Below are 20,461 nucleotides of genomic sequence, written 5' to 3' on the forward strand. Positions count from 1 at the left end.
CTGCTCATCTCTTCAATGCCGCAATTTCAAGGTATGATGGCGTGACATGGTGCGGTGGCTATTTGCAAGACTGCCTTGAGGAGATGAGCCTGAAACATTGCAATGAAGTAGACATAAAACACAGTTCAGAGCGACGTGAATTGTCATCTGCAGGCGTTCGCTGTTGAGTAGGAGATGTTAGAACACATTGGTGGCACAGAAATGTAACAGAAGGACAGTTTTTCAGAACAAGTAGCAGATATTGTCCAAGAGGCGCCGAGCAGTTAAAAGGGACTCTGCGCTACCGCAGCTGAGTCAATGTCGCCCACCAGCAACACTGGTCAAGTTGGATATTAACTTGTGAAACCAGTTTTTCCGCATGGAATGTTGCGTTGGCCAGTACGGGGATTGAACCCGCGACCTTGGCGTTATTAGCACCACGCTCTAACCATCTGAGCTAACCGGCCGCTGCGCATAACCAACTCGCGTGACCATGCCATTATGAAATTGATTCCAGTTGTGAACGGTGGACTCGTCTGACATGTGGCGTTGCTAATTGCAACGTTGCCTGGAGCAGATTTGCCTGAAAGATTGCAGTACCCCGGATTCAAGACCTTGTTCAGAGCGACGTGAATTGTGAGTAGTGTGCATTCGCTGTCGACGACGAAACTTTGGAGCACATGTTCGCGACACATTTGTGGCACAGAAATATAAAAGGACGACAGTTTTTCCCAACAAGCAGGCAGATATTTTCCAAAGGGCTTCAAGCAGTCAACGGGACGCAGCGAAGCAGCAGCTGACTGCCGCGTATGCCGCACCAGCAACACTGGGCAGTTTGCCGAAACACGTGAGGCGCAGAGATCATTTCATTGTGGGGATTTTTGGTTGGCCAGTACGGGGATCGAACCCGCGACCTTGGCGTTATTAGCACCACGCTCTCACCATCTGAGCTAACCGGCCATGCGCATGATCCCCCCGAGTGTGACCGTTCCGATTCCAAATTCATTCCAGTCGTGCACGGAGAATTGATTATTTTTGCTGACTGATCGCGAACAAGATCGATCGCCAGAATTTGCCTCATGTCAATTCCACCTTTCAGTTTGCCCGCAAGTCATTAGGACTTTCTTTCCGCTAGAACTTTCTTCATGTTTCCAACTGACAAACTGCTCACCAGCACCTAGGCTGGCTGAGGCATTGTTGAACATATTCTTCCTAGAGCATAGCCCAATCTACCAACATTCTCCTCATCACATATCTCATGTATTCATCTTTCTGATCTCAATTTCCAGTAAACTATTGGCAGTGTTAATGTAAGCCCACATCTGACAGTAAATAATATTATTATTATTCCAGCACGGGATGTGCTACGGCTCACATTTCCAGTACAACAGACTTGTACCCAAATGCCTATGGACAGGTTTCTTCATTGAAAGCGTTAAAGCAGCTGACCCTGTGTATTCAAAATTCAGTCTACATGTTACCGTGCCCAGGAGCATGCACATAAAGTGCGTGCGGATGATTCAGAGAAGTCTCACAAGACGTTATTAAAGTCCAACTGGCTGATTTGAAATCCCGCATCGCTTCACCTGATGAAAGGACGACGCTGCCAATGCTTGTGATTTCAATTAAACATGTTGCACTTTAGGTTGGTGCTGACACATCTCTTTCTGTGTCCAGCGCCAGCATCTCCGCATCATACACATTCTTCGTAATTGCAGGACAGGCGCTCACATTAGGTCGAATAGATGGCTGCTGCCTCAGCACGAAAGGATCAAGAGCCTGCTGAATTTTAAATTGGGGGAAATGGTTCGGGCAGTTAAAACTTAAGGTCATATACCGGGAGATAATACGTCGCTTCTCAGTTGATCAGCAAACAAGTACACTTCTGGCCTTCATGCATTTTGATCGTTCCAGACGTCTTCCAGTGTAATCAGCATCTCATTCGGAGTGGGTAGCACAGCTTTTTGAAAAAGGCATTTCGAAGCATCAAATGTCTTTGGCGTATCCTGCAACTGATTACATGTTAAACAATGGGAAAGTTGAAAGTGGCAGCATTTGAGCTAAATCAATGGCAAGAGGATCAGTGATTCGTGCAGAGCGCTGCTCATCTCATCAATGCCGCAATTTCAAGGTATGCTGGCGTGACATGGTGCGGTGGCTATTTGCAAGACTGCCTTGAGGAGATGAGCCTGAAACATTGCAATGAAGTAGACATAAAACACAGTTCAGAGCGACGTGAATTGTCATCTGCAGGCGTTCGCTGTTGAGTAGGAGACGTTAGAACACATTGGTGGCACAGAAATGTAACAGAAGGACAGTTTTTCAGAACAAGTAGCAGATATTGTCCAAGAGGCGCCGAGCAGTTAAAAGGGACTCTGCGCTACCGCAGCTGAGTCAATGTCCCCCACCAGCAACACTGGTCAAGTTGGATATTAACTTGTGAAAAGAGTTTTTCCGCATGGAATGTTGCGTTGGCCAGTACGGGGATTGAACCCGCGACCTTGGCGTTATTAGCACCACGCTCTAACCATCTGAGCTAACCGGCCGCTGCGCATAACCAACTCGCGTGACCATGCCATTATGAAATTGATTCCAGTTGTGAACGGTGGACTCGTCTGACATGTGGCGTTGCTAATTGCAACGTTGCCTGGAGCAGATTTGCCTGAAAGATTGCAGTACCCCGGATTCAAGACCTTGTTCAGAGCGACGTGAATTGTGAGTAGTGTGCATTCGCTGTCGACGACGAAACTTTGGAGCACATGTTCGCGACACATTTGTGGCACAGAAATATAAAAGGACGACAGTTTTTCCCAACAAGCAGGCAGATATTTTCCAAAGGGCTTCAAGCAGTCAACGGGACGCAGCGAAGCAGCAGTTGACTGCCGCATATGCCGCACCAGCAACACTGGGCAGTTTGCCGAAACACGTGAGGCGCAGAGATAATTTCATTGTGGGGATTTTTGTTTGGCCAGTACGGGGATCGAACCCGCGACCTTGGCGTTATTAGCACCACGCTCTAACCATCTGAGCTAACCGGCCATGCGCATGATCCCCCCGAGTGTGACCGTTCCGATTCCAAATTCATTCCAGTCGTGCATGGAGAATTGATTATTTTTGCTGACTGATCGCGAACAAGATCGATCGCCAGAATTTGCCTCATGTCAATTCCACCTTTCAGTTTGCCCGCAAGTCATTAGGACTTTCTTTCCGCTAGAACTTTCTTCATGTTTCCAACTGACAAACTGCTCACCAGCACCTAGGCTGGCTGAGGCATTGTTGAACATATTCTTCCTAGAGCATAGCCCAATCTACCAACATTCTCCTCATCACATATCTCATGTATTCATCTTTCTGATCTCAATTTCCAGTAAACTATTGGCAGTGTTAATGTAAGCCCACATCTGACAGTAAATAATATTATTATTATTCCAGCACGGGATGTGCTACGGCTCACATTTCCAGTACAACAGACTTGTACCCAAATGCCTATGGACAGGTTTCTTCATTGAAAGCGTTAAAGCAGCTGACCCTGTGTATTCAAAATTCAGTCTACATGTTACCGTGCCCAGGAGCATGCACATAAAGTGCGTGCGGATGATTCAGAGAAGTCTCACAAGACGTTATTAAAGTCCAACAGGCTGATTTGAAATCCCGCATCTCTTCACCTGATGAAAGGACGACGCTGCCAATGCTTGTGATTTCAATTAAACATGTTGCACTTTAGGTTGGTGCTGACACATCTCTTTCTGTGTCCAGCGCCAGCATCTCCGCATCATACACATTCTTCGTAATTGCAGGACAGGCGCTCACATTAGGTCGAATAGATGGCTGCTGCCTCAGCACGAAAGGATCAAGAGCCTGCTGAATTTTAAATTGGGGGAAATGGTTCGGGCAGTTAAAACTTAAGGTCATATACCGGGAGATAATACGTCGCTTCTCAGTTGATCAGCAAACAAGTACACTTCTGGCCTTCATGCATTTTGATCGTTCCAGACGTCTTCCAGTGTAATCAGCATCTCATTCGGAGTGGGTAGCACAGCTTTTTGAAAAAGGCATTTCGAAGCATCAAATGTCTTTGGCGTATCCTGCAACTGATTACATGTTAAACAATGGGAAAGTTGAAAGTGGCAGCATTTGAGCTAAATCAATGGCAAGAGGATCAGTGATTCGTGCAGAGCGCTGCTCATCTCATCAATGCCGCAATTTCAAGGTATGCTGGCGTGACATGGTGCGGTGGCTATTTGCAAGACTGCCTTGAGGAGATGAGCCTGAAACATTGCAATGAAGTAGACATAAAACACAGTTCAGAGCGACGTGAATTGTCATCTGCAGGCGTTCGCTGTTGAGTAGGAGACGTTAGAACACATTGGTGGCACAGAAATGTAACAGAAGGACAGTTTTTCAGAACAAGTAGCAGATATTGTCCAAGAGGCGCCGAGCAGTTAAAAGGGACTCTGCGCTACCGCAGCTGAGTCAATGTCGCCCACCAGCAACACTGGTCAAGCTGGATATTAACTTGTGAAAAGAGTTTTTCCGCATGGACTGTTGCGTTGGCCAGTACGGGGATTGAACCCGCGACCTTGGCGTTATTAGCACCACGCTCTAACCATCTGAGCTAACCGGCCGCTGCGCATAACCAACTCGCGTGACCATGCCATTATGAAATTGATTCCAGTTGTGAACGGTGGACTCGTCTGACATGTGGCGTTGCTAATTGCAACGTTGCCTGGAGCAGATTTGCCTGAAAGATTGCAGTACCGCGGATTCAAGACCTTGTTCAGAGCGACGTGAATTGTGAGTAGTGTGCATTCGCTGTCGACGACGAAACTTTGGAGCACATGTTCGCGACACATTTGTGGCACAGAAATATAAAAGGACGACAGTTTTTCCCAACAAGCAGGCAGATATTTTCCAAAGGGCTTCAAGCAGTCAACGGGACGCAGCGAAGCAGCAGTTGACTGCCGCATATGCCGCACCACTGGGCAGTTTGCCGAAACACGTGAGGCGCAGAGATCATTTCATTGTGGGGATTTTTGGTTGGCCAGTACGGGGATCGAACCCGCGACCTTGGCGTTATTAGCACCACGCTCTCACCATCTGAGCTAACCGGCCATGCGCATGATCCCCCCGAGTGTGACCGTTCCGATTCCAAATTCATTCCAGTCGTGCATGGAGAATTGATTATTTTTGCTGACTGATCGCGAACAAGATCGATCGCCAGAATTTGCCTCATGTCAATTCCACCTTTCAGTTTGCCCGCAAGTCATTAGGACTTTCTTTCCGCTACAACTTTCTTCATGTTTCCAACTGACAAACTGCTCACCAGCACCTAAGCTGGCTGAGGCATTGTTGAACATATTCTTCCTAGAGCATAGCCCAATCTACCAACATTCTCCTCATCACATATCTCATGTATTCATCTTTCTGATCTCAATTTCCAGTAAACTATTGGCAGTGTTAATGTAAGCCCACATCTGACAGTAAATAATATTATTATTATTCCAGCACGGGATGTGCTACGGCTCACATTTCCAGTACAACAGACTTGTACCCAAATGCCTATGGACAGGTTTATTCATTGAAAGCGTAAAAGCAGCTGACCCTGTGTATTCAAAATTCAGTCTACATGTTACCGTGCCCAGGAGCATGCACATAAAGTGCGTGCGGATGATTCAGAGAAGTCTCACAAGACGTTATTAAAGTCCAACAGGCTGATTTGAAATCCCGCATCACTTCACCTGATGAAGGGACGACGCTGCCAAAGCTTGTGATTTCAAATAAACATGTTGCACTTTAGGTTGGTGCTGTCACATCTCTTTCTGTGTCCATGCGCCAGCATCTCCGCATCATACACATTCTTCGTAATTGCAGGACAGGCGCTCACATTAGATCGAATAGATGGCTGCTGCCTCAGCACGAAAGGATCAAGAGCCTGCTGAATTTTAAATTGGGGGAAATGGTTCGGGCAATTAAAAGTTAAGGTCATATACCGGGAGATAATACGTCGCTTCTCAGTTGATCAGCAAACAAGTACACTTCTGGCCTTCATGCATTTTGATCGTTCCAGACGTCTTCCAGTGTAATCAGCATCTCATTCGGAGTGGGTAGCACAGCTTTTTGAAAAAGGCATTTCGAAGCATCAAATGTCTTTGGCGTATCCTGCAACTGATTGCATGTTAAACAATGGGAAAGTTGAAAGTGGCAGCATTTGAGCTAAATTAATGGCAAGAGGATCAGTGATTCGTGCAGAGCGCTGCTCATCTCTTCAATGCCGCAATTTCAAGGTATGATGGCGTGACATGGTGCGGTGGCTATTTGCAAGACTGCCTTGAGGAGATGAGCCTGAAACATTGCAATGAAGTAGACATAAAACACAGTTCAGAGCGACGTGAATTGTCATCTGCAGGCGTTCGCTGTTGAGTAGGAGACGTTAGAACACATTGGTGGCACAGAAATGTAACAGAAGGACAGTTTTTCAGAACAAGTAGCAGATATTGTCCAAGAGGCGCCGAGCAGTTAAAGGGGATTCTGCGCTACCGCAGCTGAGTCAATGTCGCCCACCAGCAACACTGGTCAAGTTGGATATTAACTTGTGAAAAGAGTTTTTCCGCATGGAATGTTGCGTTGGCCTGTACGGGGATTGAACCCGCGACCTTGGCGTTATTAGCACCACGCTCTAACCATCTGAGCTAACCGGCCGCTGCGCATAACCAGCTCGCGTCAACATTCCATTATGAAATTGATTCCAGTTGTGAACGGTGGACTCGTCTGACATGTGGCGTTGCTAATTGCAACGTTGCCTGGAGCAGATTTGCCTGAAAGATTGCAGTACCGCGGATTCAAGACCTTGTTCAGAGCGACGTGAATTGTGAGTAGTGTGCATTCGCTGTCGACGACGAAACTTTGGAGCACATGTTCGCGACACATTTGTGGCACAGAAATATAAAAGGACGACAGTTTTTCCCAACAAGCAGGCAGATATTTTCCAAAGGGCTTCAAGCAGTCAACGGGACGCAGCGAAGCAGCAGTTGACTGCCGCATATGCCGCACCACTGGGCAGTTTGCCGAAACACGTGAGGCGCAGAGATCATTTCATTGTGGGGATTTTTGGTTGGCCAGTACGGGGATCGAACCCGCGACCTTGGCGTTATTAGCACCACGCTCTCACCATCTGAGCTAACCGGCCATGCGCATGATCCCCCCGAGTGTGACCGTTCCGATTCCAAATTCATTCCAGTCGTGCACGGAGAATTGATTATTTTTGCTGACTGATCGCGAACAAGATCGATCGCCAGAATTTGCCTCATGTCAATTCCACCTTTCAGTTTGCCCGCAAGTCATTAGGACTTTCTTTCCGCTAGAACTTTCTTCATGTTTCCAACTGACAAACTGCTCACCAGCACCTAGGCTGGCTGAGGCATTGTTGAACATATTCTTCCTAGAGCATAGCCCAATCTACCAACATTCTCCTCATCACATATCTCATGTATTCATCTTTCTGATCTCAATTTCCAGTAAACTATTGGCAGTGTTAATGTAAGCCCACATCTGACAGTAAATAATATTATTATTATTCCAGCACGGGATGTGCTACGGCTCACATTTCCAGTACAACAGACTTGTACCCAAATGCCTATGGACAGGTTTCTTCATTGAAAGCGTTAAAGCAGCTGACCCTGTGTATTCAAAATTCAGTCTACATGTTACCGTGCCCAGGAGCATGCACATAAAGTGCGTGCGGATGATTCAGAGAAGTCTCACAAGACGTTATTAAAGTCCAACAGGCTGATTTGAAATCCCGCATCGCTTCACCTGATGAAGGACGACGCTGCCAATGCTTGTGATTTCAATTAAACATGTTGCACTTTAGGTTGGTGCTGACACATCTCTTTCTGTGTCCAGCGCCAGCATCTCCGCATCATACACATTCTTCGTAATTGCAGGACAGGCGCTCACATTAGGTCGAATAGATGGCTGCTGCCTCAGCACGAAAGGATCAAGAGCCTGCTGAATTTTAAATTGGGGGAAATGGTTCGGGCAGTTAAAAGTTAAGGTCATATACCGGGAGATAATACGTCGCTTCTCAGTTGATCAGCAAACAAGTACACTTCTGGCCTTCATGCATTTTGATCGTTCCAGACGTCTTCCAGTGTAATCAGCATCTCATTCGGAGTGGGTAGCACAGCTTTTTGAAAAAGGCATTTCGAAGCATCAAATGTCTTTGGCGTATCCTGCAACTGATTACATGTTAAACAATGGGAAAGTTGAAAGTGGCAGCATTTGAGCTAAATCAATGGCAAGAGGATCAGTGATTCGTGCAGAGCGCTGCTCATCTCATCAATGCCGCAATTTCAAGGTATGCTGGCGTGACATGGTGCGGTGGCTATTTGCAAGACTGCCTTGAGGAGATGAGCCTGAAACATTGCAATGAAGTAGACGTAAAACACAGTTCAGAGCGACGTGAATTGTCATCTGCAGGCGTTCACTGTTGAGTTGGAGACGTTGGAACACATTGGTGGCACAGAAATGTAACAGAAGGACAGTTTTTCAGAACAAGTAGCAGATATTGTCCAAGAGGCGCCGAGCATTTAAAAGGGACTCTGCGCTACCGCAGCTGAGTCAATGTCCCCCACCAGCAACACTGGTCAAGTTGGATATTAACTTGTGAAAAGAGTTTTTCCGCATGGAATGTTGCGTTGGCCAGTACGGGGATTGAACCCGCGACCTTGGCGTTATTAGCACCACGCTCTAACCATCTGAGCTAACCGGCCGCTGCGCATAACCAACTCGGGTGACCATGCCATTATGAAATTGATTCCAGTTGTGAACGGTGGACTCGTCTGACATGTGGCGTTGCTAATTGCAACGTTGCCTGGAGCAGATTTGCCTGAAAGATTGCAGTACCCCGGATTCAAGACCTTGTTCAGAGCGACGTGAATTGTGAGTAGTGTGCATTCGCTGTCGACGACGAAACTTTGGAGCACATGTTCGCGACACATTTGTGGCACAGAAATATAAAAGGACGACAGTTTTTCCCAACAAGCAGGCAGATATTTTCCAAAGGGCTTCAAGCAGTCAACGGGACGCAGCGAAGCAGCAGCTGACTGCCGCATATGCCGCACCAGCAACACTGGGCAGTTTGCCGAAACACGTGAGGCGCAGAGATCATTTCATTGTGGGGATTTTTGGTTGGCCAGTACGGGGATTGAACCCGCGACCTTGGCGTTATTAGCACCACGCTCTAACCATCTGAGCTAACCGGCCATGCGCATGATCCCCCCGAGTGTGACCGTTCCGATTCCAAATTCATTCCAGTCGTGCATGGAGAATTGATTATTTTTGCTGACTGATCGCGAACAAGCTCGATCGCCAGAATTTGCCTTTTGTCAATTCCACCTTTCAGTTTGCCCGCAAGTCATTAGGACTTTCTTTCCGCTAGAACTTTCTTCATGTTTCCAACTGACAAACTGCTCACCAGCACCTAGGCTGGCTGAGGCATTGTTGAACATATTCTTCCTAGAGCATAGCCCAATCTACCAACATTCTCCTCATCACATATCTCATGTATTCATCTTTCTGATCTCAATTTCCAGTAAACTATTGGCAGTGTTAATGTAAGCCCACATCTGACAGTAAATAATATTATTATAATTCCAGCACGGGATGAGCTACGGCTCACATTTCCAGTACAACAGACTTGTACCCAAATGCCTATGGACAGGTTTCTTCATTGAAAGCGTAAAAGCAGCTGACCCTGTGAATTCAAAATTCAGTCTACATGTTACCGTGCCCAGGAGCATGCACATAAAGTGCGTGCGGATGATTCAGAGAAGTCTCACAAGACGTTATTAAAGTCGAACAGGCTGATTTGAAATCCCGCATCACTTCACCTGATGAAGGGACGACGCTGCCAAAGCTTGTGATTTCAAATAAACATGTTGCACTTTAGGTTGGTGCTGTCACATCTCTTTCTGTGTCCAGCGCCAGCATCTCCGCATCATACACATTCTTCGTAATTGCAGGACAGGCGCTCACATTAGGTCGAATAGATGGCTGCTGCCTCAGCACGAAAGTATCAAGAGCCTGCTGAATTTTAAATTGGAGGAAATGGTTCGGGCAGTTAAAAGTTAAGGTCATAAACCGGGAGATAATACGTCGCATCTCAGTAGATCAGCAAACAAGTACACTTCTGGCCTTCAGGCATTTTGATCGTTCTAGACGTCTTCCAGTGTAATCAGCACCTCATTCGGAGTGGGTAGCACAGCTTTTTGAAAAAGGCATTTCGAAGCATCAAATGTCTTTGGCGTATCCTGCAACTGATTGCATGTTAAACAATGGGAAAGTTGAAAGTGGCAGCATTTGAGCTAAATCAATGGCAAGAGGATCAGTGATTCGTGCAGAGCGCTGCTCATCTCTTCAATGCCGCAATTTCAAGGTATGCTGGCGTGACATGGTGCGGTGGCTATTTGCAAGACTGCCTTGAGGAGATGAGCCTGAAACATTACAATGAAGTAGACGTAAAACACAGTTCAGAGCGACGTGAATTGTCATCTGCAGGCGTTCACTGTTGAGTTGGAGACGTTGGAACACATTGGTGGCACAGAAATGTAACAGAAGGAGTTTTTCAGAACAAGTAGCAGATATTGTCCAAGAGGCGCCGAGCATTTAAAAGGGACTCTGCGCTACCGCAGCTGAGTCAATGTCCCCCACCAGCAACACTGGTCAAGTTGGATATTAACTTGTGAAAAGAGTTTTTCCGCATGGAATGTTGCGTTGGCCAGTACGGGGATTGAACCCGCGACCTTGGCGTTATTAGCACCACGCTCTAACCATCTGAGCTAACCGGCCGCTGCCCATAACCAACTCGGGTGACCATGCCATTATGAAATTGATTCCAGTTGTGAACGGTGGACTCGTCTGACATGTGGCGTTGCTAATTGCAACGTTGCCTGGAGCAGATTTGCCTGAAAGATTGCAGTACCCCGGATTCAAGACCTTGTTCAGAGCGACGTGAATTGTGAGTAGTGTGCATTCGCTGTCGACGACGAAACTTTGGAGCACATGTTCGCGACACATTTGTGGCACAGAAATATAAAAGGACGACAGTTTTTCCCAACAAGCAGGCAGATATTTTCCAAAGGGCTTCAAGCAGTCAACGGGACGCAGCGAAGCAGCAGCTGACTGCCGCATATGCCGCACCAGCAACACTGGGCAGTTTGCCGAAACACGTGAGGCGCAGAGATCATTTCATTGTGGGGATTTTTGGTTGGCCAGTACGGGGATCGAACCCGCGACCTTGGCGTTATTAGCACCACGCTCTCACCATCTGAGCTACCCGGCCATGCGCATGATCCCCCCGAGTGTGACCGTTCCGATTCCAAATTCATTCCAGTCGTGCATGGAGAATTGATTATTTTTGCTGACTGATCGCGAACAAGATCGATCGCCAGAATTTGCCTCATGTCAATTCCACCTTTCAGTTTGCCCGCAAGTCATTAGGACTTTCTTTCCGCTAGAACTTTCTTCATGTTTCCAACTGACAAACTGCTCACCAGCACCTAGGCTGGCTGAGGCATTGTTGAACATATTCTTCCTAGAGCATAGCCCAATCTACCAACATTCTCCTCATCACATATCTCATGTATTCATCTTTCTGATCTCAATTTCCAGTAAACTATTGGCAGTGTTAATGTAAGCCCACATCTGACAGTAAATAATATTATTATTATTCCAGCACGGGATGTGCTATGGCTCACATTTCCAGTACAACAGACTTGTACCCAAATGCCTATGGACAGGTTTCTTCATTGAAAGCGTTAAAGCAGCTGACCCTGTGTATTCAAAATTCAGTCTACATGTTACCGTGCCCAGGAGCATGCACATAAAGTGCGTGCGGATGATTCAGAGAAGTCTCACAAGACGTTATTAAAGTCCAACAGGCTGATTTGAAATCCCGCATCTCTTCACCTGATGAAGGACGACGCTGCCAATGCTTGTGATTTCAATTAAACATGTTGCACTTTAGGTTGGTGCTGACACATCTCTTTCTGTGTCCAGCGCCAGCATCTCCGCATCATACACATTCTTCGTAATTGCAGGACAGGCGCTCACATTAGGTCGAATAGATGGCTGCTGCCTCAGCACGAAAGGATCAAGAGCCTGCTGAATTTTAAATTGGGGGAAATGGTTCGGGCAGTTAAAAGTTAAGGTCATATACCGGGAGATAATACGTCGCTTCTCAGTTGATCAGCAAACAAGTACACTTCTGGCCTTCATGCATTTTGATCGTTCCAGACGTCTTCCAGTGTAATCAGCATCTCATTCGGAGTGGGTAGCACAGCTTTTTGAAAAAGGCATTTCGAAGCATCAAATGTCTTTGGCGTATCCTGCAACTGATTACATGTTAAACAATGGGAAAGTTGAAAGTGGCAGCATTTGAGCTAAATCAATGGCAAGAGGATCAGTGATTCGTGCAGAGCGCTGCTCATCTCATCAATGCCGCAATTTCAAGGTATGCTGGCGTGACATGGTGCGGTGGCTATTTGCAAGACTGCCTTGAGGAGATGAGCCTGAAACATTGCAATGAAGTAGACATAAAACACAGTTCAGAGCGACGTGAATTGTCATCTGCAGGCGTTCGCTGTTGAGTAGGAGACGTTAGAACACATTGGTGGCACAGAAATGTAACAGAAGGACAGTTTTTCAGAACAAGTAGCAGATATTGTCCAAGAGGCGCCGAGCAGTTAAAAGGGACTCTGCGCTACCGCAGCTGAGTCAATGTCCCCCACCAGCAACACTGGTCAAGTTGGATATTAACTTGTGAAAAGAGTTTTTCCGCATGGACTGTTGCGTTGGCCAGTACGGGGATTGAACCCGCGACCTTGGCGTTATTAGCACCACGCTCTAACCATCTGAGCTAACCGGCCGCTGCGCATAACCAACTCGCGTGACCATGCCATTATGAAATTGATTCCAGTTGTGAACGGTGGACTCGTCTGACATGTGGCGTTGCTAATTGCAACGTTGCCTGGAGCAGATTTGCCTGAAAGATTGCAGTACCCCGGATTCAAGACCTTGTTCAGAGCGACGTGAATTGTGAGTAGTGTGCATTCGCTGTCGACGACGAAACTTTGGAGCACATGTTCGCGACACATTTGTGGCACAGAAATATAAAAGGACGACAGTTTTTCCCAACAAGCAGGCAGATATTTTCCAAAGGGCTTCAAGCAGTCAACGGGACGCAGCGAAGCAGCAGTTGACTGCCGCATATGCCGCACCAGCAACACTGGGCAGTTTGCCGAAACACGTGAGGCGCAGAGATCATTTCATTGTGGGGATTTTTGGTTGGCCAGTACGGGGATCGAACCCGCGACCTTGGCGTTATTAGCACCACGCTCTCACCATCTGAGCTAACCGGCCATGCGCATGATCCCCCCGAGTGTGACCGTTCCGATTCCAAATTCATTCCAGTCGTGCACGGAGAATTGATTATTTTTGCTGACTGATCGCGAACAAGATCGATCGCCAGAATTTGCCTCATGTCAATTCCACCTTTCAGTTTGCCCGCAAGTCATTAGGACTTTCTTTCCGCTACAACTTTCTTCATGTTTCCAACTGACAAACTGCTCACCAGCACCTAGGCTGGCTGAGGCATTGTTGAACATATTCTTCCTAGAGCATAGCCCAATCTACCAACATTCTCCTCATCACATATCTCATGTATTCATCTTTCTGATCTCAATTTCCAGTAAACTATTGGCAGTGTTAATGTAAGCCCACATCTGACAGTAAATAATATTATTATTATTCCAGCACGGGATGTGCTACGGCTCACATTTCCAGTACAACAGACTTGTACCCAAATGCCTATGGACAGGTTTCTTCATTGAAAGCGTTAAAGCAGCTGACCCTGTGTATTCAAAATTCAGTCTACATGTTACCGTGCCCAGGAGCATGCACATAAAGTGCGTGCGGATGATTCAGAGAAGTCTCACAAGACGTTATTAAAGTCCAACAGGCTGATTTGAAATCCCGCATCACTTCACCTGATGAAGGACGACGCTGCCAATGCTTGTGATTTCAATAAACATGTTGCACTTTAGGTTGGTGCTGACACATCTCTTTCTGTGTCCAGCGCCAGCATCTCCGCATCATACACATTCTTCGTAATTGCAGGACAGGCGCTCACATTAGGTCGAATAGATGGCTGCTGCCTCAGCACGAAAGGATCAAGAGCCTGCTGAATTTTAAATTGGGGGAATGGTTCGGGCAGTTAAAACTTAAGGTCATATACCGGGAGATAATACGTCGCTTCTCAGTTGATCAGCAAACAAGTACACTTCTGGCCTTCATGCATTTTGATCGTTCCAGACGTCTTCCAGTGTAATCAGCATCTCATTCGGAGTGGGTAGCACAGCTTTTTGAAAAAGGCATTTCGAAGCATCAAATGTCTTTGGCGTATCCTGCAACTGATTACATGTTAAACAATGGGAAAGTTGAAAGTGGCAGCATTTGAGCTAAATCAATGGCAAGAGGATCAGTGATTCGTGCAGAGCGCTGCTCATCTCATCAATGCCGCAATTTCAAGGTATGCTGGCGTGACATGGTGCGGTGGCTATTTGCAAGACTGCCTTGAGGAAATGAGCCTGAAACATTGCAATGAAGTAGACGTAAAACACAGTTCAGAGCGACGTGAATTGTCATCTGCAGGCGTTCACTGTTGAGTTGGAGACGTTGGAACACATTGGTGGCACAGAAATGTAACAGAAGGAGTTTTTCAGAACAAGTCGCAGATATTGTCCAAGAGGCGCTGAGCATTTAAAAGGGACTCTGCGCTACCGCAGCTGAGTCAATGTCCCCCACCAGCAACATTGGTCAAGTTGGATATTAACTTGTGAAAAGAGTTTTTCCGCATGGAATGTTGCGTTGGCCAGTACGGGGATTGAACCCGCGACCTTGGCGTTATTAGCACCACGCTCTAACCATCTGAGCTAACCGGCCGCTGCGCATAACCAACTCGGGTGACCATGCCATTATGAAATTGATTCCAGTTGTGAACGGTGGACTCGTCTGACATGTGGCGTTGCTAATTGCAACGTTGCCTGGAGCAGATTTGCCTGAAAGATTGCAGTACCCCGGATTCAAGACCTTGTTCAGAGCGACGTGAATTGTGAGTAGTGTGCATTCGCTGTCGACGACGAAACTTTGGAGCACATGTTCGCGACACATTTGTGGCACAGAAATATAAAAGGACGACAGTTTTTCCCAACAAGCAGGCAGATATTTTCCAAAGGGCTTCAAGCAGTCAACGGGACGCAGCGAAGCAGCAGTTGACTGCCGCATATGCCGCACCAGCAACACTGGGCAGTTTGCCGAAACACGTGAGGCGCAGAGATCATTTCATTGTGGGGATTTTTGGTTGGCCAGTACGGGGATCGAACCCGCGACCTTGGCGTTATTAGCACCACGCTCTCACCATCTGAGCTAACCGGCCATGCGCATGATCCCCCCGAGTGTGACCGTTCCGATTCCAAATTCATTCCAGTCGTGCATGGAGAATTGATTATTTTTGCTGACTGATCGCGAACAAGATCGATCGCCAGAATTTGCCTCATGTCAATTCCACCATTCAGTTTGCCCGCAAGTCATTAGGACTTTCTTTCCGCTACAACTTTCTTCATGTTTCCAACTGACAAACTGCTCACCAGCACCTAAGCTGGCTGAGGCATTGTTGAACATATTCTTCCTGGAGCATAGCACAATCTACCAACATTCTCCTCATCACATATCTCATGTATTCATCTTTCTGATCTCAATTTCCAGTAAACTATTGGCAGTGTTAATGTAAGCCCACATCTGACAGTAAATAATATTATTATTATTCCAGCACGGGATGTGCTACGGCTCACATTTCCAGTACAACAGACTTGTACCCAAATGCCTATGGACAGGTTTATTCATTGAAAGCGTAAAGCAGCTGACCCTGTGTATTCAAAATTCAGTCTACATGTTACCGTGCCCAGGAGCATGCACATAAAGTGCGTGCGGATGATTCAGAGAAGTCTCACAAGACGTTATTAAAGTCCAACAGGCTGATTTGAAATCCCGCATCACTTCACCTGATGAAGGGACGACGCTGCCAAAGCTTGTGATTTCAAATAAACATGTTGCACTTTAGGTTGGTGCTGTCACATCTCTTTCTGTGTCCTGCGCCAGCATCTCCGCATCATACACATTCTTCGTAATTGCAGGACAGGCGCTCACATTAGATCGAATAGATGGCTGCTGCCTCAGCACGAAAGGATCAAGAGCCTGCTGAATTTTAAATTGGGGGAAATGGTTCGGGCAATTAAAAGTTAAGGTCATATACCGGGAGATAATACGTCGCTTCTCAGTTGATCAGCAAACAAGTACACTTCTGGCCTTCATGCATTTTGATCGTTCCAGACGTCTTCCAGTGTAATCAGCATCTCATTCGGAGTGGGTAGCACAGCTTTTTGAAAAAGGCATTTCGAAGCATCAAATGTCTTTGGCGTATCCTGCAACTGATTGCATGTTAAACAATGGGAAAGTTGAAAGTGGCAGCATTTGAACTAAATTAATGGCAAGAGGATCAGTGATTCGTGCAGAGCGCTGCTCATCTCTTCAATGCCGCAATTTCAAGGTATGATGGCGTGACATGGTGCGGTGGCTATTTGCAAGACTGCCTTGAGGAGATGAGCCTGAAACATTGCAATGAAGTAGACATAAAACACAGTTCAGAGCGACGTGAATTGTCATCTGCAGGCGTTCGCTGTTGAGTAGGAGACGTTAGAACACATTGGTGGCACAGAAATGTAACAGAAGGACAGTTTTTCAGAACAAGTAGCAGATATTGTCCAAGAGGCGCCGAGCAGTTAAAAGGGACTCTGCGCTACCGCAGCTGAGTCAATGTCGCCCACCAGCAACACTGGTCAAGTTGGATATTAACTTGTGAAAACAGTTTTTCCGCATGGAATGTTGCGTTGGCCAGTACGGGGATTGAACCCGCGACCTTGGCGTTATTAGCACCACGCTCTAACCATCTGAGCTAACCGGCCGCTGCGCATAACCAACTCGCGTGACCATGCCATTATGAAATTGATTCCAGTTGTGAACGGTGGACTCGTCTGACATGTGGCGTTGCTAATTGCAACGTTGCCTGGAGCAGATTTGCCTGAAAGATTGCAGTACCGCGGATTCAAGACCTTGTTCAGAGCGACGTGAATTGTGAGTAGTGTGCATTCGCTGTCGACGACGAAACTTTGGAGCACATGTTCGCGACACATTTGTGGCACAGAAATATAAAAGGACGACAGTTTTTCCCAACAAGCAGGCAGATATTTTCCAAAGGGCTTCAGGCAGTCAACGGGACGCAGCGAAGCAGCAGTTGAGCCCACATGCCGCACCAGCAACACTGGGCAGGTTGCCGAAACACGTGAGGCGCAGAGATCATTTCTTTGTGGGGATTTTTGGTTACCCCCTGGCTCTCGTGCTCCTCCACAAAATAAGCTGCATGTCCTTCCTTTTCCACCATGTCGTCTGCTGCTGTTTCCGGGTGTGCGGGGCACATCAGACCACCACGAATATGAGACCCACTCGGATGTGTACTACAGGACACCAAAATAGCAGTCTGGGCATGCCTATTTGGGGCATCCCGGCAACGGTAATATAAACATCCACCCAGACACCACTCGAGCCCTGGAAAGACCTCTACACTTTAGGCTGCCGCTGGAGTCTCCTTCTGGGTTTCCTCTGTCTGATGTGCAGCGAGGTCTTCAGGTTTGCAGCGGTTCCCTTCACATGGGGTGCTACTTCCAGCCTGCATCATCGCTGTTGCTTTCTTAATCATCTGCCCACCTCAGCTGCCGCCAGCAACACAAGGGCACTCAGCACGGGATCAACACCAGCAGGCATTTTTGGATCTGGAAGGAATTGGCGAAATAGGCAGACCAGCAATCAGTTAGGCCTTCCACCCTGGGTCCCACATATCCCCTAAGCCTTCCCCACCCTTGTGTGTCCTGCCTTCTCTGAGCATGCCACTCAGCAAGCCAGTTGTGCTGGTAATGATTGCTCAGCACATTCACTCTGGGCCACATCAGGAGCCGATAGATTCCAGACCGCATACCTCTGTTCAGATGCCCTCCCTTGATCCACACACTTTCCCTTTGGTTGCGACAAGATTCACACTGTTTGATTGTTGCCAGCTGCCTCTGTGGTGCTGACGCTCCTCGTGTTCAGGCACACTGTTTAAGCATCAAAGCTTGCTTGACATGCTGAGCCAATCGTCCTCTGAGATATGGCACGTGTGCCTTCGAGGACCTCGCTACTTGAGAGTTAAGAATATTTTGTTTATTAAACTGTCAACAGTAACAAAGATTTGAAAATCAACTACATAACATTTCACATATCACAGTAACTATCAACAAACAAGGATACGTGACCGTTCCATATTAGTACCAATGCAAAGCAATATCAGATAATTGTCATAAAAAAACAAATGTGCGTTATCACCCCTCGCTGATTCCTCAAAATGCCCAAATTCTCAACTTTGATTTTGGGGCAGCACAGCAACACAGTGGTTAGCACTGCTGCATCACAACTCCAGAGAGCCGGGTTCAATTTGGGCCAATGCTCTAACCCCACGCAACATAGTGGTTGAATCGTGCCTTTGACTTTATTCCACTTGTTATCTTTCCAGACTTGAGAACTGGAAATGTGGGAGTTATCTCCAAACTGATTTACAGTACTTCTATCTCTCAGCTGAAAACACAAATTGACAATAAAGTTCCCCTAGATAAGATGGAATGGTAATAAATGGGATGCCTCACTTCGAGTAACAGATAATCACATGAGACAGGAATTGGAATAACTCAGCTGTGTATCGTTCAATTAAACTGTATTTGGCATTGCCCACTACCCACAGCATTGCAAGCATGTAAGAGGACATAAGCAAACATGTTCAGACAGAAACCCCACACTTCCCGTGATGTTTTGATAAGATCACCAGAAACTCTAAGGGTGCATTGACATGTGTACCTTGATATTGGGACACCAGTGGGAGAATGTGATTTCTTACTGAAGTAACCAACATGCTTAAATGCAGGCTGAAGCTGCACTGGAGATTGGGTCTCCAACATGCTTCGCTACTTAAGAACAGAACAAATAGCATGATTAATATGATCAGTAGACTGTGACACCGTTTTAAATCATCAATACTCCACATCGAAACTGACTTTAAGACAATGAGGATGTAATTAAACACATTTAGTATCTATCAGAGGGCGAATAATTAAAGAGGGGAATAGGCCAGCCTCTCGTGAGGACATGTGAGAGGATGTCACACATTCAGCAGATCTGGTCTACTGAATTTGGGCAGCACGGTAGCATGGTGGTTAGCATAAATGCTTCACAGCTTCAGGGTCCCAGGTTCGGTTCCTGGCTGGGTCACTGTCTGTGCGGAGTCTGCACGTCCTCCCCGTGTGTGCGTGGGTTTCCTCCGGGTGCTCCAGTTTCCTCCCACAGTCCAAAGATGTGCGGGTTAGGTGGATTGGCCATGCTAAATTGTCCATAGTGTCCTAAAAAGTAAGGTAATGGGGGGGGGTTGTTGGGTTACGGGTATAGGGTGGATACGTGGGTTTGAGTAGGGTGATCATTGCTCGGCACAACATGAAGGGCCTGTTCTGTGCTGTACTGTTCTATGGTCAGGACCCAAACGTTCTGGGCCCTTTTGCCAGATTTTGGGAGATTTGTTACAGAAAATACCTTCTAATCGTTGACATAGAATGGCATTAAAATTATATGGGAAAAGAGGAAGGAAAAAGACCACAGAATACAATTTTTCGACGAACTCAGAGGCCTCATACAGTACTTCCACAAACAAAATTAGCGAAGGCAGCTAACTGGACGATGGCCATCCCGATAGCGGGAGACGGGCTTTCAGGGGGGTTCGAAAGGGAGGTCGATGAGCAATTTGAGAAGCATTGGAAGGTGATGTCAGAAAATGAAATGAAAAATGAAAATCGCTTACTGTCACAAGTAGGCTTCAAATGAAGTTACTGTGAAAAGCCCCTAGTCGCCACATTCCGGCGCCTGTTTTGGGAGGTTGGTACCGGAAAGAGAGGCTGCAGCAATCGATTGAGGCAGCACTGGGCCTCATTGAGAAGAAACTTGACAAAACCGTCGAAGTTGTAAGGAAACGTGCTGAAGGGGGAGGAGAAATCCCTGACCACGGGAGGTGAAGACCTTGCATCAATCCAGGCTGAGATGGCGGTGGTAGCCGATCTCAACAAACAATTGAATGCTAAGGACGGTGACCTAGGCAGGATCTCTGAATCGTGGGGTTGCCAGAGGGAGTGGAGCGCCGGAAGCCCACTGAATACCTGTCGCAGATGTTTAAGAAGATGACACGGGAGCTCTGAACTGGAAATGGACGGGGCCCACCGAACACTATGGCGAAACCTCG

General features: G+C 47.0%; 17 non-coding genes across 17 annotated transcripts; all 17 read right to left on the bottom strand.

Annotated features, from left to right (window-relative positions):
• Nucleotides 1-372: 372 nt before the first annotated feature.
• On the bottom strand, nt 373-446 carry trnai-aau. Its single transcript has one exon. It is a non-coding gene; the product is annotated as a tRNA-Ile (tRNA).
• A 419-nt stretch (nt 447-865) lies between these two features.
• On the bottom strand, nt 866-939 carry trnai-aau. The gene has a single exon. It is a non-coding gene; the product is annotated as a tRNA-Ile (tRNA).
• Nucleotides 940-2,451: 1,512 nt separating this feature from the next.
• trnai-aau lies at nt 2,452-2,525 on the bottom strand. Its single transcript has one exon. It is a non-coding gene; the product is annotated as a tRNA-Ile (tRNA).
• Nucleotides 2,526-2,944: 419 nt separating this feature from the next.
• On the bottom strand, nt 2,945-3,018 carry trnai-aau. Its single transcript has one exon. It is a non-coding gene; the product is annotated as a tRNA-Ile (tRNA).
• A 1,512-nt stretch (nt 3,019-4,530) lies between these two features.
• Nucleotides 4,531-4,604, bottom strand: trnai-aau. Its single transcript has one exon. It is a non-coding gene; the product is annotated as a tRNA-Ile (tRNA).
• Nucleotides 4,605-5,017: 413 nt separating this feature from the next.
• Nucleotides 5,018-5,091, bottom strand: trnai-aau. The gene has a single exon. It is a non-coding gene; the product is annotated as a tRNA-Ile (tRNA).
• A 1,513-nt stretch (nt 5,092-6,604) lies between these two features.
• trnai-aau lies at nt 6,605-6,678 on the bottom strand. Its single transcript has one exon. It is a non-coding gene; the product is annotated as a tRNA-Ile (tRNA).
• Nucleotides 6,679-7,091: 413 nt separating this feature from the next.
• Nucleotides 7,092-7,165, bottom strand: trnai-aau. Its single transcript has one exon. It is a non-coding gene; the product is annotated as a tRNA-Ile (tRNA).
• A 1,511-nt stretch (nt 7,166-8,676) lies between these two features.
• Nucleotides 8,677-8,750, bottom strand: trnai-aau. Its single transcript has one exon. It is a non-coding gene; the product is annotated as a tRNA-Ile (tRNA).
• A 419-nt stretch (nt 8,751-9,169) lies between these two features.
• trnai-aau lies at nt 9,170-9,243 on the bottom strand. The gene has a single exon. It is a non-coding gene; the product is annotated as a tRNA-Ile (tRNA).
• A 1,510-nt stretch (nt 9,244-10,753) lies between these two features.
• On the bottom strand, nt 10,754-10,827 carry trnai-aau. The gene has a single exon. It is a non-coding gene; the product is annotated as a tRNA-Ile (tRNA).
• Nucleotides 10,828-11,246: 419 nt separating this feature from the next.
• trnai-aau lies at nt 11,247-11,320 on the bottom strand. Its single transcript has one exon. It is a non-coding gene; the product is annotated as a tRNA-Ile (tRNA).
• Nucleotides 11,321-12,831: 1,511 nt separating this feature from the next.
• On the bottom strand, nt 12,832-12,905 carry trnai-aau. Its single transcript has one exon. It is a non-coding gene; the product is annotated as a tRNA-Ile (tRNA).
• A 419-nt stretch (nt 12,906-13,324) lies between these two features.
• On the bottom strand, nt 13,325-13,398 carry trnai-aau. Its single transcript has one exon. It is a non-coding gene; the product is annotated as a tRNA-Ile (tRNA).
• A 1,507-nt stretch (nt 13,399-14,905) lies between these two features.
• On the bottom strand, nt 14,906-14,979 carry trnai-aau. The gene has a single exon. It is a non-coding gene; the product is annotated as a tRNA-Ile (tRNA).
• Nucleotides 14,980-15,398: 419 nt separating this feature from the next.
• On the bottom strand, nt 15,399-15,472 carry trnai-aau. Its single transcript has one exon. It is a non-coding gene; the product is annotated as a tRNA-Ile (tRNA).
• Nucleotides 15,473-16,983: 1,511 nt separating this feature from the next.
• Nucleotides 16,984-17,057, bottom strand: trnai-aau. The gene has a single exon. It is a non-coding gene; the product is annotated as a tRNA-Ile (tRNA).
• Between the last annotated feature and the right edge of the window lie 3,404 nt (nt 17,058-20,461).

The sequence above is a fragment of the Scyliorhinus canicula genome, chromosome 6, assembly GCF_902713615.1.
Source record: "Scyliorhinus canicula chromosome 6, sScyCan1.1, whole genome shotgun sequence".
In the NCBI taxonomy this organism is placed as follows: Eukaryota; Metazoa; Chordata; class Chondrichthyes; order Carcharhiniformes; family Scyliorhinidae; genus Scyliorhinus; species Scyliorhinus canicula.